Source organism: Salvelinus namaycush, chromosome 42 (assembly GCF_016432855.1).
Source record: "Salvelinus namaycush isolate Seneca chromosome 42, SaNama_1.0, whole genome shotgun sequence".
Classification (NCBI taxonomy): Eukaryota; Metazoa; Chordata; class Actinopteri; order Salmoniformes; family Salmonidae; genus Salvelinus; species Salvelinus namaycush.
This window is the reverse complement of record NC_052348.1, coordinates 14,814,108-14,827,616: the sequence shown is the minus strand read 5'-3', so window position 1 is coordinate 14,827,616 and position 13,509 is coordinate 14,814,108. Positions and strand designations below refer to the sequence as shown.

The 13,509-nt window shown below is 45.6% G+C and overlaps 1 long non-coding RNA gene across 2 annotated transcripts; it reads left to right on the top strand.

Annotated features, from left to right (window-relative positions):
• LOC120034945 lies at positions 1-7,521 on the top strand. 2 transcript variants are annotated; one of them, XR_005474087.1, is made up of 3 exons: positions 1-434; positions 548-677; positions 6,881-7,521. It is a non-coding gene; the product is annotated as an uncharacterized LOC120034945 (long non-coding RNA). The 2 variants fall into 2 exon arrangements; XR_005474088.1 differs by having other exon boundaries at positions 1-442.
• The last annotated feature ends 5,988 nt before the right edge of the window (positions 7,522-13,509 follow it).

The window sequence follows — 13,509 nt, the reverse complement described above, 5'->3', positions numbered from 1 at the left end:
CTGTCAGGCTGAGTTCAGGGAAAACACAGAGCTGCCGATCTGTCAATCATAATTAGCAAACACAGGGAGTGAAACTGGGAGGAAGGTCGGTGAAACGCTACGTTTTTGGGTGAAAAGGCATTGTACTTTCTGTGAAACAATTATGCGTCGGAAAGGAGGGGAAAATAAGTATCCTAGTGTGCTTAAAAATATTTGTTCTACTTTGGAAGGAATTGCATAAAAGCGCGTTCACTGAAAGCCAAACTCGGCGAGTTTCACTTGCAAGCAACTATTCTGCTTGGAGTACGAAACATATCCAGAAGAAGGTAACCACGGACGCACGACACTTTGGGATTTAATTTGGCTATTTAACACACTTCTTGACAAAAGTGGTTGATACATTTCAGAGGACTGTCTTAAAGTCGCTGTTGGTGACTCGCAGCGCAGACTAGGAGGTGTGACGGTATTTATCGCTTACCCAACTCATAAAATCTCAACCAATGCGACATTGTAATTTTTTTCAGCTTTTTTTTCTTCTCCATTGACCGCTCCCTGTCAATATTTGCAGGTTCACTCAAAACAATCTCGGCCCAAACATCCAGACGGCGAGGAAGAAAGGAGGAAAGATGAGCGGGGGAGATGTGGTGTGCTCGGGCTGGTTAAGAAAATCTCCTCCAGAAAAAAAGTTGAGACGTTACGTAAGTCTGAGCTTGATCATATTCATATCTTGTTTTGGATCGTTACCACAGAGCGGATACATTGTAGCTATGCAAATGTAACACTTTCGATTATTTCGAATTTGCGTACGTTGCCTCGCTAATCATTTCCCCCAGCTGCACAACGTTTATGCAGCATCTCGAATCTTTGTTTGCTACAACAAAACTATCGACAATTCATGAATAGCAAGAAGTGGATTTCAAATCCGATTGTAGTATTGTCAAGTGACAATGGCCTCCTAAGCTACATCTTGTTATGATGACAGCCTGCATGCTGTTGAGTTTTTCAGTGATTTTATTCAAATTCCAACAGTGGGCCTATTTCAAAGCATTGATGAAAATGGTCCCATACTGTGCAACATTCGCATTCCACAGCAAGGCAACTGAATTGCTCGTCTGTCTAGTCATACCGTAATAGTTTGAGCACAAGCTTCAATGTCAAAATCCTAAGTGTAGGTTTGACTAATGTACGGCTCTAACAAACAGATCACATTGACAACTCTCACAATGTCGTGAATGAATTCCAATTGACTTGTGTTCTTAAAAGGAATGCTTTTGAAAGCAGTTCCTGGTTGTCACAGGAAATGAGAATGTTCAGTCTTCTCCATAGTCTAGTCTATGTAGACTAGGGAAACACACTTCTCACGCCACTTTGTTACCGAAGTGACTTTTTGTAGCAGGTTAGGAGAATTTACGCAGCAGGTTAGGAGACTGAGGTTAAGGTTACCAAAAATGCTCTCCTAACCTGCAACAAATCACGTTGTAGAGTGGCGTGAAGTGTCCCATGTAGACTCAAGACTCTGCCTAGTTACGAGACAGGGAGGTATGCCCATATAAATCAGTACAGTATTGAAATTATATGAAAAAATACGTTGCAATCACAGTTGCATAGCTAGAACATGATTATGCAAAATAGTGGTTGTCTCTCTATAAATCACACACTTCTTCGGAAGCTGGATGTCATTGTTGATAGTCTTACATGACCTTTGTTTTTTTAACCTGAGAAGTATTAACATTCTTAGACCCATAATGAAATTGCCACCCTGTATATGTCCCCTTTCTTTACTGTGTGACTCAGTTGGCTGTATATTAGTTCCCATGATATTGGATCTGTTATCTATCCAAAGAACATCTATCGCCATTGTATTCGTGGGCCCTCTATCAGTTGTATTTGCTCCTAATCTACAAAGATGGCGTATTAAAGAGACTGCACGCCACAACTCTGAGACACAAATTACCAATTTCAAAAGAGTCTTGCTGTGTCCAAAAGGCTGTTAAGCATTGTATTTGTGGCTTATTGGATATCTCTATTGATGTTTGCGTTAGGCACTGGACGGCCCTGCGCTCTACATGTTTTCACAGCAACCACAGTTGTCCTCATCCGATCTCTCAGGGAGAACCTCGATTGTATACACCTCGTGTCCTCTCTCCTCGCCGCCGCCTCAAAACCCATTGGAGGTGAAGGACCTCTGGCTTTCTCAGCCAATGGGTTTTGAGGAGGAGGCGGGGCAAGAGGAGGATGTGAGGAGTATGCAATTGAGATTCTCCCAATGTCTCTGGTTGGCCATACTGAACCAAGGCATCGCCTGCCAAATACCATTCCTTCTGTCCTCCCTCCACTGATGTTATGATCAATCTGAATCTGCACAGAACTCAGTTCATTGTTCCCCATGCCTAGGACAGGAGTTTTTCCTGACTGCAGCCCTACTTAGTCCCTGTTTTTTCGGTTACTGGCCCGACGCTCTAACCACTAGGCTACCTGCCGCCCCAAAGTTAGAGCCTGCATCGAGGGCCCAGATCGATTCCTGTTCAGGTCACATGGTCAGGATAAGAAGTCCAGCCCCTAGTCATGATCAATCGGCACCCGGAGCTCAACACTCCCTCTGTCCTTGTGAAGTGTGATAGTCAGCCAGGGGGGTGTTTGGGTTACTGTGGGATTGCTAGTGCTGGTGACACACTAACCATGGTGATACAGTAACCATGCCCTCCCGCAGCAGGAACAGATGAGACGGGGGACTCTGATCACATGACACTTAGTGACCAAAGTTCCTTATTCCCAAGACACAGGGAGGCCGTGTGTGTGTGTGATGTTTTAACTGGAGGGTAGTGTAGGGAGCCAGCCCAGCTGCTGCACACACTGAGGTTGTGTAACTGCTAACTTGGTGGACTGCGACACCCTGAGGTGTTCATTCATCAAGTCCATCTTACTTACAGCATGTCACTCTGAAGCGACAGACTGGGAACACTTATCCTTATGTGGATGGAGCACTGAGAACGGTCTACTCCCTTAAAAAGTGGACATTTTGTTAAGTGCATAATCCAATGGATAAATGCAGTGTGTTGCATTTCACCAGGCCCCTGAGCAAACTGATTGTGACCTGATTGCACTGTAGCCTACTACTTCACTACCCTCAGGTCTATAGACTAGTGTGTATTTATCTCACCCTACATCCATTAGGCCCTAAGAATGTGTTTATCTATTTGTATGATTTGGTACGTGTCCATTCTGGCCTAAATGGCTTCATTGTGCCCCTATAACAGCCCGTTCTGCTGCTGCCTCTTTGTGGCCCTGTAGGAACAGCCTGTTCTACTGCTGTCTCTGAACAACTCTTTGACCCAATTCATCTGATTCACACTTCTGCCAAAACCTGGCGGCGTCTGTTTAAACACCGCTTTTGTAACCTTTTGTGTGTGTACGTTTTGGAACTGTGTGTGTGTGTCGTTAATGGTGTTCTACAATATGAATGGCTGTATTTTGACCCTCCAGTGTTAATGGGATCTGTGTGGTGTAGATGAGGCCCTGCATGCAGTATGAGAAGGAACACTGATCACTGGCAAATTGTTGTTTCTGGTTGAAGCTGTTAGCTTGAGCCCCCACTGAGTTACACTAGGCCAGGTGTGTGCGACCCACTTGCTGAGTGTGTGAAACTGGCCGGGTGTGTCTGTGTGTGTGGCAGTGGCTAACGACAGCAGCGGTTGTGGGTGGAGGCGACCTCACTTGAGCCCTCTCAGGATGGCCTGGGACTGTGAATAACAGAACCCATTATGCCTAACACAGCCTACGGGTCCTCAGGATTACGCCGTAACCACAACATCATGACCCGGTTTAAGGTGCCCATACAGTTTATCGGCCAACCTCATAATATACACTACCGTTCAAAAGTTTGGGGTCACTTAGAAACTTCCTTGTTTTGAAAGTAAAGCACTTCAAAAAAATAAAAAAACATCAAATTGATCAGAAATACAGTGTAGACATTGTTAATGTTTTAAATGACTATTTTAGCTGGAAACGGCTGCTTTTAAAAATGTTTTTAATGGAATTTCTACTTAGGCGTACAGAGGCCCATTATCAGCAACTGTCACTCCTGTGTTCCAATGGCACGTTGTGTTAGCTAATCCAAGTTTATCATTTTAAAAGGCTAATTGATAATTAGAAAAACCTTTTGCAATTATGTTAGCACAGCTGAAAACCGCTGTTCTGATTTTATAGAAGCAGTTAAACTGGCCTTTAGACTAGTTGAGTATCTGGAGTATCAGCATTTGTGGGTTTGATTTACAGGTTCAAAATGTCCAGAAACAAAACTTTCTTCTGAAACTTGTCAGTCTATTCTTGTTCTGAGAAATGAAGGCTATTCCATGCGAGAAATTACCAAGAAACTGAAGATCTCGTACAATGCTGTGTACTACTCCCTTCGCAGAACAGCGCAAACTGGCTCTAACCAGAATAGAAAGAGTGGGAGGCCCCGGTGCACAACTGACAAGTACATTAGTGTCTAGTTTGAGAAACAGACACCTCAAGTCCTCAACTGGGAGCTTCATTAAATAGTACCCGCAAAACACCCGGTCTCAACGTCAACAGTGAAGAGGTGACTCCGGGATGCTGGCCTTCTAGGCAGAGTTGCAAAGAAAAAGCCATATCTCAGACTGGCCAATAAAAATAAAATATTAAGATGGGCAAAAGAACACAGACACTGAACTCTGCCTAGAAGGCCAGCATCCCGGAGTCGCCTCTTCACTGACGATGAGACTGGTGTTTTGCGGGTACTGTTTAATGAAGCTGCCAGTTGAGGACTTGTGAGGGGTCTAATGTACTTGTTCTCTAATGTACTAATGTACTCTAATGTACTTGTTCTCTTGCTCAGTTGTGCACCGGAGCCTCCCACTCCTTTTTCAATTCTGGTTAGACAGTTTGCGCTGAAACCGAACAGCGAAGGGAGTAGTACACAGCGTTGTACGAGATCTTCACTTTCCTGGCAATTTCTCACATGGAATAGCCTTCATTTCTCAGAACAAGAATAGACTGACGAGTTTCAGAAGAAAGTTCTTTGTTTCTGACCATTTTGAGCCTGTAATCGAACCCACAAATGCTGATGCTCCAGATACTCAACCAGTCTACAAAAGGTGAGTTTTATAGCTTCTTTAATCAGAACAACAGTTTTCAGCTGTGCTAACATAATTGCGAAAGGGTTTTATAATGATCAATTAGCCTTTATAAAAAACTAATCCAAGATTTATAAAACACACCGTGCCATTGGAGCACAGGAGTGATGGTTGCTGATAATGGACCTCTGTACGCCTATGTAGATATTCCATTAGAAACATTTTTAAAAGCAGCCGTTTCCAGCTAAAATAGTCATTTAAAACATTAACAATGTCTACACTGTATTTCTGATCAATTTGATGTTATTTTAATGGACAAAGAAATGTGCTTTTCTTTCAAAAACAAGGACATTTCTAATTGACCCTGAACTTTTGAACGGTAGTGTAGGTCTAACTCTGGCAAGGGTTCTGAATGTAAAGGTGACCTTACAGATACAGGGATGGGTATTTCGTGTGTGTGTGTGTGTGTGTAGAGGCGTTGACTGAGAGGGGGGGTCAGAGGTGGTTCTGCTGCTTTTTGTAAGGGAGACGGGTCATCTATAGACTGTATAGGTTGATCTAAGTAGAGCTTCTGTTTGTGTGCCCTCTCATTCTCCAGTGTTGACCCTTACTGTCTGAGCATTCATCCTCTACTCTCCACAGTAGCTCCAGTCCAGACACGTAGTCCTGCCGGCTGCCGGGAGGTTAACCACTCTGGGCAAAGTTTGTCCCCGGCTGGCCAGCTCAGCCCCTGATTGGACGAGATCAAGGGTTAAACTGTTCAGCGGCCTGGCTGTGTCTGCAGCACCGCCCTGTTTACCGGCAGGCAGAGCACTGGGCCGCTCAAAGTGCACACTAAGGCCTTTTTTCTATTTTGTGGAGAGTGGAGACATGTAGGCACACAGACAGCGTATATAGTGGGAGTGTAACCATGACAGTGCAGGGCCCCAGAGAAAGGGGTCTCTATCATATGGCTAGGGGCCATACGCTGGCATATAGACTTCATGGACCACAGTGTTGTGGGTGTTTAGTGTGTTTCAGGTTTATCCATACACAGGATAGGTATTTTTTCAATTTGATATACTATAGCCCTCAAATTCAACTCTGGACCTCAAAGCCAGTTCCGCTGCTTTTTTTCATTGTTCCCCTCTAATCAGGTGCTGATTTAGACCTGGGACACCAGGTGGGTGTAATTCATTATCAGGTAGAAGAGAGTACCAGCAGGCTCCGGACCTCGTAGAGTAGGCTTGAATACCCCTGGCCTATAGGATGTATTAATGTAAGGTCACATTCAGAAGCGTTGCGTTCTCCTTTCTCGTCTTGGTGAGATGGTATGAGGAAACCTACCACAACCACTCCAGTCTGATTTTTCCCAGCCGCAGAAATGTAAACGTTTTCTCTGAACATGCAACTCTGTTAGGTTTTCATTTCATTGACATTGCACTTTCCATCTTTCTTTTTTACAAACTTCCTCTTTCGTTTCTCGCCTCTCTCGCAATCTGGGAATTTATGGAGGTATCACTTGTAAAGCTTTCATCAAAGAGAGAGCCCTGCAGGTTGTGTGTCTTGAGACATCTGCGCTGTGTTTTCTAAACTACCCAAGGAAATTAAAGGGGATAAAAGTTGGTTGTTACTTCGTCAGCTCCACTTAATGTGCAAAGACAGTTGAGGCCGGGAGGCAGCAGGGGGAATCTCTCTCGGTGTCCCCTCCCCATATGGCGACATGGATCGCTCCTCTCCTCCATAGGAAGCTCAGTTGGTTGGTCCCATCCAAAGCATTCCGAGGGGTTATTCACACTGTGCTTTTCCCATCCTTTCCCTCACAGGGCCTCAGTGTTTGAACAACAACACTCCGGAGACAGGCTGACACAACGAGCTGAGAGGGAAAATGTTGAACCCCGAAGGTCCCTGTTTTGAGTGTCTCTCTCTCTCTGTCCCAAATGGGCACTGATCTAAAGTAGTGCACTATATAGGGAATATGGTGCTTTTGGGACAAATCCATAGGATGATGGCAGTAGACTCACTGAGGACATCCTCTAGCCGGCTCAGAAAATATCCTTCCACTCCTGTAAATGTCTCTCCACCAGCTTGAGGGAGTCTGTCTCCTGACCTGAACCACTTACTATATGTAGCTCGCTGCAGCGCCCTGTAAGCCATTACTCGTGCTCAAGCCTAATTTAACACTTTTGATTTGCGACCAACCAAGGGGGAAATTCTGCAACTTCTGAACAAACGACAGAGCGGACGGATAGACGGAACTCAGTGGAGTGGTCAAACGAAACAAAGGAATCGCTTTTTTGTTGAGTACAGGATTCATTAAATCTGCTTAGCAAGTGGAACAGAGAAGCGCTTGTGTGGCGTTAGCGTAAGAGGCTATTCCTAGCCAGCAGTCAGCATACATTATTGTTGAAGACCAGGGCTCTCCAACCCTGTTCCTGGAGAGCTACCCTCCTGTAGGTTTTCACTGCAACCCCAGTTTATCAACCAGCTAATTATTAGAATCAGGTGCGCTAGATTAGGGTTGGAGTGAAAACAACCTACAGGACAGTAGATCTCCAGGAACAGATTTGGAGAGCCCCTGTGTCCCAAACAGCACTATTCCCTATGTATTGCACTGCTTTTGATCAATAAGTAGTGTACTATATATGGAACAGTGTCCCATTTGGGATGCAGAGTATGTTCTCCTGGCTACCACGACAACGGAACAGTCCATTTTGAAAAGCAGCAGACTGATGTTGTGTGGGCGCAGTCATGCCCAGAAAATGGATTGCATCGGCCATCAATTATTTAAATGTCCATTAGAAATATAAATAAAAAAGGCATACAAAATTAATGCAGGGTGATATCTTGTTGACGCAGCAATTACAATGCTGTTACATATCACACACACCCTGTTTATCCCTCTTTTCAGTCGTTTCGAAAGACTGAAATTAAAGTTGAAATATTTTCCAAACAGATTAACTGCCTCAGACCCATTCGTTGTTTGTATTTGAATGATTCTCCAAAAAATAAAACGACCACCTGACTTGTGTTTATGTACCCAGAGCTCCACCAGTATCACCAGACGACCCAAGGCGCTTTTCGTTTGTCTAAGTTTTCATTTTCTTGTTTACGTAGCGGGGGCCGCTTGAAACCCAATCATGACATGATAAACAATGGGCATAACCACAATAACACAGCAGCCAATTAAAGCTAAGCGCTATGAATAAAGTTTGGGTTATTTTACAGGGACACACACATGGGTGAAAACCTCCTCCGCCAGTGTTTTATAACATCGAGGAAGCCTGATTTAACATGACCTGTGCGGTCTGGAGAGGTAGTGTATTTGAGCGGCTTGTTTTTCACTCAGGTTTGTGTGTGTGTGGCAACGGGAGTGCTCGCTTTCGCCTGGTTTGGTTTTATTGTAGTGTAGTTAGCAATTCAGTGATGAAAGCCGTAGGTCTGTTATAACAGACACTAGACAGTTAAAGTATGCACACTTTCTGCCTGATAGTCTGTCTGGGACTCAGGGAGCAAGAATAGGCCTGGAGTTGACCCACGGCCAAAAACCCACAGGCTTCGTGCTACAGCAGGTACGTGTAGCTGGTCAGACGAGGCACACTGTCTGACAGCGTGGACTATAGTGATATCATAACAGGGATAAGATCTATTCAACTTCTGAGTTATTACATATTTATAACTAAGTATACATTATCTGTATTTCCTTGTGGTCTGACTTGTCCTTGTCCTATTAGTGTTGTGGAGTGGGAAAGCCCACCAGCACAGACCCCATCCTTCCCCATATGTAACAATTTCCTTGCGTCACTCACTACCACTGTGTGGACAGCCCTGGTGACCAGTTCTCTGTTTCTGTGGCTATTCTCATCAACTGCGGCGGTGGTCATGTGGCGTTCTAGGCCCATGTCGTCTTTCCAAAGTCCGCCTGTTATAACTCCCAACGCGCTCCGCTGACAAACATTGCTAATAATGCTACCACCCCCCCACCCCCCTATTCTTCTCTCCCTCTCTCCTTACCACTCCTCTTGGGGAAAATAGCAACTAGTTGGAAGTTAATTCCCCCCCCTTTAAACAACACTGTTTGCTTTTTGTCACGTTGCTTGGTGGCTGGGCTGCTGGCCTCGCTTGGTGCAGTCTGTAAACAGATGTGTTCCTTTATTGCCTGGCTCTTGCTGTTTACACTGTCATTGAGTCTTTATCTATCTCCCGCTGAGTGTACAAAACATTACAAACACCTTCCTAATATTGAGTTGCACCCCCCCTTTCCCCCTCAACATCCTCAAGTCGTCAGGACATGGACTGAAAGGTGTCAAGCCTTCCACAGGGATGCTAGCCCATGTTGACTCCAATGCATCCCACAGTTGTCAAGTTGGCTGGATGTCCTTTGATGGTGGACCATTCTTGATACACACAGGAAACTGTTGTGTGAGACCCTACAGCATTGCAGTTGTTGACACAAACCAGTGAGCCTGGCACCTACTACCATACCCCGTTGAAAGGCACTTCAATTGTTTGTCGTGCCCATTCACCCTCTGAATGGCACACATACACAATCCATGTCTCAAGGCTTAAATTCTTCTTTAACCTGTCTCCTCCCCTTCATCTACGTTCTACACTGATTGAAGTGGATTTAACAAGTGACACCAATAAGGGATCATAACTTTCACCTGGTCAGTCTGTCATGGAAACAGCAGGTGTCCTTAATGTTTTGTGCACTGTGTGTGTGTGTAACACACACACACACACAGACTCTTTCTGTTTTTTGTGTGGAAACTCTCCTGTGGTTGTGGTAGAGCTCCACAGTCACATGGCGTTATGGTTGATTATGCCAACTCTAACACTATCCAGACCCAGTTCTTATGAAGCACAGATAAGACACTTCTTTAGACTCTTGGCATGGCTGTTGTGCACAAGGCTGGATATGTTTAAATGCTAGCCTGTATCCAGGGCAGACAATTAAGCCACATTTGGTCCTAAATTATGCAATGCAGGCTACACACATGCAGCTTGCAGTACGATATAATATGAACGTGTTCAGAGTTCAACTTAAGAAATCGTTATTTATTGTTCCATGTTAAGCCAGTCCAGTGACGTCTGGCTGGAAAAATGGCTCGCTGTAAAGATATTGCCTGGCTACCCAAACGCTACGCCACGACCACGGATGCTAGTTTCTTCTCTGCAATTTGTCTTGAGTACCTACTACCTCCCCGACGCAAACATTCTAACCGCTCTGATTGGTCAGAAACCGAGAGGTTGGGCCGGAACACTCGTGGGTGAAGTGTCGTTTTTATTTTTTTACATTTGTCATTGGCTTTGATACTCTGATTGGCTAGAGATGATCCAATTGCTGATTACTTTGTTCTGTACAACACCCCTTTATTTTGACGTTGCCATCGTTGAAGTAGTTTGTGGCGGTCTCAGACTGAATTATGTAGCAAACAGAGCAGCGGAAGAATTCAGTTGGAGTCATCGGGCTAGTAAAAATAGACCTTATGACAGAGCGAGAGGCTATTTCCAGCCCCAACTTTGAGTCCTACTGCTGTTCCAGAGAGAGGGGGCTGCTGCAGGGACCCAGGAGCACACAGATGTCCAAAGATGGTCCCTTTGCTTTGGCCTCTCAGGCAGAGCTGTCTTCCCCTTCCAGCAGCTCACGGAACCAGACCATAGAAATACAAATATGACCTGCAGGCCATCCACCCATCACAGAACATTGACTTGAATGGGAATGCTTTTTCTAGTGATCCTGTTTCTATGGTCCAGACCACTGGATTGTTTGTGCAGTCATGGGAACAAGTCTCTAAAGCTGAGAGTGTATGGAGCCTGTTTATAAGCACATGTGAAATCGTCCTGGAAGGAGTTCAGGACCAGTTCCGAGGCTAAGTGAGCAAGGTGTGTGTGCATGTGTTTGGTATGTGCATTTTGGGATATTCCAGAATGTCAATCAATAATCTCCTCCACCTCCTCATAGGCCATCAGTAGGCAGAGAGAGAGCGAGTGGGAGGGAGAGAAAGGAAGGAAAATAAAAGATGCACCGAGCTAGCCTCAAACCCACACCATTAGCCAGCCTCAATCAGCCTACTCTGTCCCTCTCCCTGCTCAGGGCTCCTCTTGGCAGGCTGTGGCAGTAGGAATGTGAGCCTCTTCTGTGCTTCTGCTGTGTTCAGTGAGGGCTGGCTTCTGCTGGCTGATTTGTTGTTTCTGCTGAGCGCAGCGCTGAGTCTGATGGAGGAAAAAGGCGCAGCTCCCTGGCGCCCCAGCCACGGCATGGCGTCCGCTTCCTGTGTGCGGTGCTGATGGCTACCAGATGTCTGGAGAGAGGGAAGAGAGAATAGTGGTCTACCATGCTGGTGTCTAGTGCTTTTCGTTCTGTTTCACTTTTGTGCTACCTCTTTTTCCCCTCGGTCACTCTCTCGGTCACTCTCTCTCGGTCACTCTCTGACAACTCCTCTCTGGGTCGTTCTGTCGCTCGGTCACTCTCTGACAACTCCTCTCTGGGTCGTTCTGTCGCTCGGTCACTCTCTGGGTCACTCTGTCTCCTCCTTTCTCTGTCTCTAACCTAATCCCACAGTTTGTGGGTGTGTATCAGGGTGTGAGCTGCTGCTGTAGCTGTTTAACCCAGTAGAGGTTGTTAACTGCCTGTCTGTCTCAGTCCTCCTCTTAGTCTTATAGTTGTGCCTCTTCCCAGATCCACTCTCATAGAAAAGACATGCTTCATTAGAAACAACCATTAAATCATCTTCCCTCCTCCTTCTGCATGTCTTGGCCACGTCCCAAATGACACCCTATTACTTATCTAGTGCACTACTTTTTGACTAGGGCCCATAAGGCTCATGTCAGAAGTAGTGCACTATGTAGGTTGCCATTTTGGGACTCAGACATGAACTAGATGAGCATAACTGGGCCATAAAGCCTGTAATGCTACATTTTAATATCCAGACCTCATACATTTTACAGCCGCTGTAATTCATGGTCGTTGAGAGAAAATGGTGTGCCCTTCACATTTCAGTGTTTAGTGACTTTACTGTTTGATCTAGAGATCTGGACTGTTTGTGACTCTTTATCAAGCCATGTGAGTGGTCTACTGTTGAGTCGACCACAAGGGACCGTGTGTAAGTGGCTTTACCTCATTACATAACTAATATTATGCGCATTTTTCAGTATGTCACTCATTTTACTGTTTGGTATGGATTGTCAAACGTGTGCGCATGCAGCCCCGCCCCCCTGTGGCGGCTCACCTGTCGTCTCTGCCACATGTACACGCACCTGTGCTTCTGCAGGGCCTTCATACAGGCTCTAGACCCACTGCTGCTGTGGCCCAGCCCCTCTTTGTGTGGCCCAATCTCCCCTCTTGAGGATTCCTGTGTGTGTTTGTGTGAGGGGGGGGAGGGGACACCCTGGAGACAAGCTGTGAAATGCCCGCCGCCGCCCTGTGTAATTTCTCGGGTTACTGCGAGTCAGCCGGGCCCATACGGACAGACCGTACACTCCTACCTACCTCTATCACTCTCTTTCTCTCTCTTTTTCTCTTTTTGTCTTGTTCTTTCTCTCTTTAAAAAAAAATATTATCGAAATGAGTTTATACCAGAGAAAAAGAGATGTGTGTAGTCAAGAGGGAGATGGCGAGAGGGGCAGGCCAGTCCTTTCTTAGCCTGTCCTTTATGAGTGTCCTGTGGCCAGCCTGATTGCATTATAGAGCTCTGCTCTGGTGCTGCTCGATATCTCTGGCCTGGCTACCAGCCAGAGGAAGGAGGTGAGACTCCCCCCTCCCAGTGAAGACCCTGTTGTGAGAGTGGGCTAGTTTACACTCCCTCTGATTGGTGGCTGAGAAACGGTGAACTCCCACCTTCTCTCTCAGTATTCCCGTGAACTCTCCCAACGTTATTTCCGTATGTCTCTCGGGTACGTCTCGGAACCCTGTGGAATAGCTTGAGTGCTCGACCCGTCGACATTTTGTAGAGCCGACTTTGTCTCTCGCTCTCGCTCTGATATACCAATGGCATTTGGCTAGGAGACTGGACTGGTCGATCAGGCATTGAATTCCAGGTCAGTACTACTATGCAGAATGGAAGAGTTTTTGTTTTATTTATTGTTGAGGGAATTCTATTGAGTTTACTACTGCTTATCTGTACATTTTGGGGATTTCCAACTATATACCCTGGCTTTATGGTTCCCAGGTGGACTGACAGGCTGCAGGTGTTCACACAACTCAAGACACCAGCCGTTGGAGCTTAGCTCTTTACTGCTACTTCAACACACATCAACTCAGCTTCCCCTATGCAGAAACCATACAGCCTGTGACAGAGCCTCTAACTGTTGGGTCAGTGAAAGTGATGTGGTTTTGAGCTGAACAACGATCATCCCAAAAACAAAAGATCCTTCCTCATAGTTTATTCGTAAAGTAATGGACAACATTCCAGAAAGTATTCTGACTTGCTGGTTGTCTGGAAGGGATTTGTTG